This window comes from Rousettus aegyptiacus, unplaced genomic scaffold, assembly GCF_014176215.1.
Source record: "Rousettus aegyptiacus isolate mRouAeg1 unplaced genomic scaffold, mRouAeg1.p scaffold_m13_p_16, whole genome shotgun sequence".
NCBI classification, from domain to species: Eukaryota; Metazoa; Chordata; class Mammalia; order Chiroptera; family Pteropodidae; genus Rousettus; species Rousettus aegyptiacus.
This window is the reverse complement of record NW_023416291.1, coordinates 13,063,606-13,072,087: the sequence shown is the minus strand read 5'-3', so window position 1 is coordinate 13,072,087 and position 8,482 is coordinate 13,063,606. Positions and strand designations below refer to the sequence as shown.

Below are 8,482 nucleotides of genomic sequence, written 5' to 3'. Positions count from 1 at the left end.
GAAGTGGGCGCTCAGGAACAAAAAACCTAGCTTTTCAATTCATACCATTATTGTTGACTAAAGGGAAAAGTTATTATGAAATAAATAGGAAATGACAGGTGGCGTTCAAAAAGCTGTTATAATAAGAAAAAATGAAAACAAAATAGTTTAGCTGATGAAAACCTCTTCTGCCAAATAACCACGAAGCAGAAGAAAACTGTACCTAAAAATGGTTGAATATCCTTAAATAAGTATTTTCAAATATTAAAAAAATTCTCAAATTAGAAATTTCAGAAATCTAATGGGCAAAAACAAAAGCAAAAGCTCCAGAAAACAGGAGGGTGGGAAACGTGTTTACCCAACACAGGAAAGACACTGAAGGAAAGAAAATAATCATCTTTGAAATGAAGTCTAAACAAGTAACTAAGGGTGAATAGATTCAGCTGAAAATTAAGCAAGAGCGAATGAGAAAAGGCACATAAACGGTCAAGAGAACAAATACAAAATAAAATAATAGGAGAAGAATCAGGAAAAAAAAAAGATTCGAGATAGGCACAGAAGATCCAATGTACATAGTTTTTAAAATGCAGTAATTCAGAGGACACGGACTCACACGAACATTTGCTGAGGAATCTTCTAAAGCAAGAGCTGGAAATTTTTTTCTGTGAAGGGCCAGAAAATAAAATGTGAGGGTTTTATGGGCCACGTACAGTCTTCGTCTCCTTTTCTTTCTCCTCCCGCTCATCCTCTTTTTCTTTTCTTAATGTAAATGTGTGTGTGCACGTGCGTGCGTGTGTATATATTTATTTTTTAATCTTAAAAATGTAAAAACTATTGAAGGAGCTAATGAGAGATTTCCAGTAGAAATATTTTCTTTTTTCCGCATTTCCAGTCCTTAAATCTCTTGGCGAAATTAGTCCAGGCTGTATAATTTCTGATAATTGGAAAAAAAGACATTGCAGTGCATGTCTTTATTCATTAGAATTAGCTTTTGTTTTCTTTTAAAACACTTTGGAGTATATCCAAGATCTCTTTTCTTTCTTTCTTTAACTAAGGGATCTTAACCAATTGTTCTAAATCAGCATACATTTGAGCACTTATTTGCAATGTGTAGGAGAGTGCCTCTTTTCCAACGAACACAAAGTCCTATGGAAGCAGAAATGAAATATAATGACAATTAGCCTCAAACATTGTTCCAATGCCAAACAACTGATAATTTTAAAATTTGGCTATTAGTCCTGTGCTCTACAAATTTAAGTCACTTTTTCTATCAATGTCTCAATTTCGGAGACGATAGTATTTCTATCTTCCTTACAGGCTGTCATTAAAGTTAATAAATAATGTCAGTATAATTCTCGATGAAACTTAGAAGCTATCATTCTATAGAAAACAAGATGTTATATGTTATAAAGTTGATTATTGTTTATTTCATGCTTAAATTATGAGGTGATAGTAAAATATAATATAATATAATATAATATAATATAATATAATATAATATAATATAATATATAATATAATATATATTTTTTAACACTTACGGCCCCTGGTTTTCCTAAGTGGTCTCCCATCCAAGTACTAACCAGGCCCAACACTGCTTAGCTTCCAAGATCAGACGAGATCAGGCATGTTCAGGGTGGCATGGCCATAGTATAATATATTTTAAAATTTAAAATACATCCTTCAGCATATCCTTCAGTCATTATGTATGTATGTGTGTGTGCATGTTTTAAAGCAATTTCTTACTTCCTGGAAACACAAAATACATGCTTATTATGGTGTCTATTTTCTGTACCAGCCCTAGACTCATTTCTCTAAGGAGCCCTGATTCCCTTTTTTGGGGAACCACATTAGAAACTAAGATCTGGCACCAGACATGCTCATTGGTACTGAGGTGATTTTGCTTCTTGGCCCTCTCATCTGACAAAGCAAAAGAATATATGGGTGTATGCTGACCTGTGTATATACATATATTTGTATTTATAAGTTCATATAGACACATATAAATATCTGGAAATAGAAACGTTTCTGTGTAACCCTCTGTCATGTTAAGCTAAACATGTGTTCATGCTGACGTCCTCCCGCCCAGATTCATTACCACGCGGACCCTTCTAGCCTCTTCCCCGTGCTTACGTGTAATCTGGCACTTTCGCAGTGAGAAATCTGGCTTCTGCCATCTGCCATCTGTTTCTCTAATCACTTAGTTTCAGTACAAGGGTAGTAATATCAGAATTATTAATCTGGACTTCTGTGGCAAACAACATTATCAACTAGATTATAGTGCTTCTGCGTAGTTTATTTGGGCTTTCATTTCACAGCCTCCACTTATTTTCCAAGCTGCTTAGGACAACCCCTTTTCCCCTCAATCCCTTTGGTGAGGTTGTTTGATACATGTGTAGTACAGTTATATTGTTTCGTCATGTTCTTGGCTCCATCCTGAGATTCTCCTAATGTTCTAAATGATTTTTTAATCATTTGGACATGTTACGTTTCATTCTCTATGCTGCATATGTCTGTGCGTTTTGACAAATACATAGTATCATGTATCCATCACTATAATATCATACAGAATAGTTTCAATGCCCTAAAAAAACCTCCGGTACTTAACCTGTTTAACACTTCTTCCCAGACACTTTGTCCCCAAACACTTTGCATGCACTGATATATATTTTTTTTATCTCTGTAGTTTTACCTTTTCCAGTTTTTACAACTGAATAACATTCCATTGTTTGGGCGTACCAACGTGTTTATCTATTGAAGGAGAACTTAGTTGCTGCTGGTTTTTGAAAATTGTGAGTAAAGCTGCTATAAACATTTGCATGCAAGCTTTTTTCCAGGATGTTTTTATTTTTTATTTTCTATAATTTGAAAACGATATGCCTATGTGTGGTCTTTTGGCGTTTATTCTGCTTGATGTTCTCGGAGCTTCCTGGTTCTGCATTTTGGTGTCTGACATCATTTTGGGGAAATTCTCATTCATTATTGTTTCGAAAATTTCTTCTGTCCTTTCCCTCTTCTCCTTCCGGTTCTTACAGGTGTATGTTGCGCCTTTTGCAGTTGTCCCGCCATCCTTGTATCATCTGTTTTTATTCTTTCCAGTCTTTTTTCTCCTTGCTTTTCAGTTTCGAAGGTGTATACTGAGATACCCTCAAGCTCAGAGTCTGTCCTCTGCCGCATGCAATAATAAACCCATGAGAGGCATTCTTAATTTTAGTCACGGTGTTTTTGATCTCTAGCATTTCTTTTTGATTCTTCCTTAGGATTTCCACCTCCCTGCTACATTGCCTGTCTGTTCTTATGTTCTGTCTACTGTATCCATTAGAACCCTTAGCAGATTAGTCATAGTTTTTAGAAAATCCTCTTATGATAATTCCCACCCCCCTGCTAGGTCTCATTCTGATGTTTCCTCTGTCTTTTCAAATTATGTGTGTTTTTTGTTTGTTTGTTTTGTTTTGTTTTGTTTTGCCTTTTAGTATGCCTTGTCATTTTTTCTTGCTAGCTGGACATGAACAAGGAACTTCTGTAAATGGCCCTCAGTAATGCGGTGGTAAGGTAGAGGTGGAGAGGGGAAGTGTTCTATGATTAGCCCTGTGATTATGTCTCAGCCTCTTAGTGAGCCTGTGCCTCTGGGCTCTGAACTTCACAAATGTTTCTCAGGTTTTTCCCTCCCCTTAGATAGAGGAGAATGGCTGAAGTGGGCTGGAGTTGGTACTGGAACATGCTGGGGCCATTTCAAACTATCTCTGTAGACACTTTCTTTGGCAGTGGAAACTTGTGGCATTGGCACCCTGATATCTTGGACCACTCACATTCTGCACTAATGTAATTGCCACAGCTATCGTGAGAACAGCCACGTTAGTTAATACAGGACTGGCCTCCCGGCCCTGCCTGTGCACCGCGCTGATCCCATCAGACCCTCTTTGAAATGAAGCTATTAAAATTTCGTCTTACTCTTGCTAGTCTTTTGAAATTGCTGCCCTATGGATTACAAAAGCAGAGAATGCCTGGCTGCAGATGTAGAAAGGAGGCTGGAGCTGCCTCATACAAATGAGCAGTGGCGAAGATGGAGAAAGAGTCATGAAGGCATTGAATTTCTGTTTTTCATTTTTCTCGAGGCCTGGCGGCCACATCCATGTCCTTACTATACTCTTCTATCCTATGATAAAGTTTGCTTTAAAACAGGTATGCTACTCTGGTTTGGGGTTTCTCGTTAGCAAAAGAGTTCTAATAAATATTTCTCAAGACCCAAGGTATTTACATTAATATTGCCTATATCATTATAAAGAGATGTGTGCAATTTCCAGACCAGTTTTGTCTACGGGAAATAGAGTACTTGCTTTCCCTACCTTCTATTTCCCATTTTCTGTGGCCTAGAATGTGGATGTGATTGCCCTTGCCAGCTTTAACCTTATACGTGGGTACAGCACTCTTAAGAAATGGCCGAGCAAGAAGACTGAGGAAACTGGGTCCTCATATGACTTAGTGGACTGTTCGCCTGCCTGTCAGGACTGCCTTCTCTGTCTAGACTCTTACAAGAAAGTGAAGTAAACGGCAGTCTTACTGGAACCACGGTGTTTTGCAAGATTTTTGTTTGAGCTTCTTCACTCGTTCCCCAGCTAATATATCATGTTTTCATGTTTTAAATGATTCACATAATCCTTTTATACTTTGATTTTCTCATTCTTACTTTTAATTTTTCTCTTATTACTCTGAAGAAGAAATTTTATTTGATTTTTCAAGTAGATATATATTGGTAGTATGTTCCTTAAGCCATTTCATCATGTTATCTTATCTGGGTATAATATAATCGCCATATCTTTTTTTTCTTCCCAAATTCTGAAGATAATTCTGGTGTTTGATTCTTCCAAAGTAATCTATTTCTGCTTGAATTTTTATAAAATCTTATTTTGGAATTTAAATTTTATTTAGTTTATATTTAATTTAGCTTGTTATATGTTAATTTTGCCTAGAATTTGACGAGCCTTTTTGATCTATAAATGTCTATGCTTTCATTTTTTTTCCACTTCAGAGTATTTTAATATTTTCTTTCTAATAAATCTGACAATTACTTCTGATTTCTTTGTCAGTGGTGATAACTATTCGAACATTGAATTTTCTCTTTCATTGCAGCTATCATGTTCTTAGAGAATTTCTCCAGATTGTCACTGGTCGGATTTTATGCAATCTCAATTCTGTGCTTTACATGCTCCAATGCATATTTTAATTATTATATATCTTATTGTGCTTTTTTAGAAGGATTCTTTGCATTTTTTCTCTGACAATTCGATCTTTATCTTGTGTCTTATCTCTTATTTCACTGAGTCCATGATTTCTTATTTTTTACCGAGATTAAAAAAACAGAAACAATATGAATTTTTATTTCTTAGATACTATTATTTAGAGGTAGACATTTCTATGTATTTTTAAAGTAATAGCTAAGTTCTTTCTTATGTGTCTCAGAGGATTTTTATTTTAAAGGTCCTTTTTTACCCATTTCCTTTTGATTTCTCAAACTTGAATGAGGTATTATTTCTCTGGGCCTGGTATTTGTAAAGTAATGTGATAGTTTCACCCTTTGAATTTATATATGATCCACACCTTTATTGCTAGAATTCCCCTATCAGCTCTTAACCTTACAACTAACTTCATGAATACAATCTCTAGCACATACCTGGTATATAGCAGACATTCCTTTAGGATGGCTTTTTAGATAGAGTGAGGCGTTTCTTCTGCTCTCAGGTCTTTATTCTTAAAAGTATAAGGAAGTAAATTTATTTTTGGAATTAAAAAAAAAATAACTTGAAATTTGAATAATTTGTTATAGATCTATGACCGGATTGTATGTGACCAGTATAACCTCTAGAGGTTATGCTTCACTCTGATCTAATGGACCTATTTACCACCAAAAAGTAAGCACCCCTGCCTCTCCTGTACTAAGTACTGAGCACTAGAAGTTGTTGCTTCCTGCACGAATGTAGAAAGAGAAGTAAAAGTGAGCATGGTGGGGAAATCTGCAGTATTAAATAGTTAACCGGTGTGTTATCCAATGCATTTTTATAAAACTTAATCGCTGTATCAGAGGTCCTGTGAATGATTATTTTATAACCCACATAAGCTATAATTTGGGGTGGATAGTTCATGCGTAATTGATTTTTACATGTTTCTATTGCTCTTATAACTCTCATCTCTTCGTTTTATTTTTATGAGAAGATAAGGAAATATGCGTCAGTTTCAGCTAGTCAGCATCATCGTGACCTAAATGTTCCAACATTTCACCTCAATTTTGTTTAAAGCCTCTTTATGCTTTGGAGAGAATAGTTCTTATTTTTCCAACTAAACAAAAGATGAATAGATGTGAACTTCGAGCTCAAAATCATGCAGAACTGTCATTGGCATTCCCAAAGGTGCTTAATTGCCTGTGGGAAAGACTTGTTTTGTCTGAAAATCATCCGAATGTTCATGAAAATTCATAAAAGTCCGTTTTGTGTCTCACTCTGGGTAGTGGGACTGTTTCTTAGGCTGCCCAGAAGTAAGTAATCTATGGAAATGGTCACTTAGAGTGACTTTAAACGAATCTCTAAGGCATTATTAAAAATAGAAACTTATGAAAAATACACACATTTCTAGCAGCTTAATGTAATTCCATTATCAAGATAGTATCCATTCTCTATCTCAAACTTTAAAATGCTTTCTGCACAAAAGCTCTCAGGGTATAACCTTTTACAAGCTTTTCAGAGTGTTCCCCGGAACTGAGAAGGTGAATTTACCCTGGTTTTGGGTGCCACATACAGGCATAACTCGTTTTATTGCACTTTATCGTGCTTTGCCGATATTATTTAGTTATTTATTTTAGAAGTTAAAGGTTTGTGGCAACCCTACGTTGAGCGAGTCTATTGGCACCATTTTTCTAACAGGTTCAGATGGTGGTTAGCATTTTTTAGCAATAAAATATTTTTAAATTATGGTATGTGCATTTTTTAAAGACAACGCTGTTATTACTCACTTATTAGATTAAGTATAATGTAAAAGTAACTTTTATATGCACCGGGAAACCAAAAAATTCATGTGACCTGCCTCATTGCAATACCTGCTTTATTGTGGCTGTCTAGAACCAAACCCACGATATCTCCAAGGTATGTATGCCTGTATTCATAGTCTTCGTCTAATCAGACTTAGCATTCAGCATTTTCAAATGTGAATTCCTTCTGTATCACTTTACAGAGCTTGCTTTTATTTTAAAAAGAAAGAGCAGCCGTTTCCTCATTGATCTGATTCCAGTTCTCTCGTCCTCACTTTCATATGCTCACAGGCCCTGGATCTGGACGTGATGACTTGTCTTAACCTTTGGCTGCTGCATCTCCCTGACTTGATCTCTAGTTCGGAATTGGTTGTTTCTAACCTTGTCCAGTATCTGATCTCTAACTTTTGTCTGAGCTGTACCTTTGGTTATTGGAATTTGGTTCCACGTTAAATTCTATGGTCTCAACTGCTGAAAGTCTTGGAATAACAAAACCATTGGTAAATTCATATTCAGTGTGTATGTGTGTTTAGGGGTGTGTGTGTGTGTGTGTGTGTGTGTGTGTGTGTGTGTGTGTGATTATCTTATAATTTAACAAAATGTAGATATAAAACTTCCTAAATTGTGTCCAAAAAATAACTACCATTTAAATTAAAAATATATACATATAGGATGATTTTTCAATCATACCTTTCTTTCTGTGACTTCTAAAAACTCAGTAACTTCTTTAAAGACGTCAATATTGCAGAAATAGGAGCTTTTGCATTCCCAGCTGCCTGGGTTGCCCCAGGATCTAACCCAAGACCACACAGGTATGCATCTCCTCCTTTAAATTAGGGACTATTAAAGAATATTTTAATATTGTCTGAGAAGTAACCCAACTACCAAATCAAAAGTGTCATTCAGTAAAGGGAGAGAGAGTAAGAAAGAAAGAGGATTAGAAGGTATTATATTTGTTTTTGGGAAACTACATTCTTACCTGGATAAGCCTACTTCTCCCTTTGAAATAAGGGGGTTGCTAAGCTGAGATGGTGTCCAGGGACTCATCACGGCATTCTTTTTAGACAACTTACTAATATTTCCTATCCTCATAACAACTTTTACCCTTCATGAAAAATATATGAGGACAAGACAATTTTTCTGTATTTTCTTTATAAAATGTTGATGATATATTTTAAGGAGCAAAGGAGTAATGAAGGTTCAGGGGCACAGCATTTAATAATTGGTGATGTACTATAATTATGTAATGTGATAAATATGGTGACATTAGCAATCACAATATATAAATATATCGAAGTAACATATTGTACACTTTAAATTACACAATGTTACACATTTAATTTATTCAAATAAAAAAGAAAAAAAAAGAGAAAAATCAGTGACTTTCCTCTTGCGCTTTGTATTTATTATAGATGTGTAAGGGGAAAAGCCAGAGTAGGGAGCCTTAACCCAGGGAAAAGGAACAGCAACTGGTGGCTAATGACG

General features: G+C 35.5%; 1 pseudogene; it reads right to left on the bottom strand.

The window, feature by feature from the left end:
- Positions 1-1,513: 1,513 nt before the first annotated feature.
- Positions 1,514-1,632, bottom strand: LOC118612618 (annotated as a pseudogene).
- Positions 1,633-8,482: the final 6,850 nt, after the last annotated feature.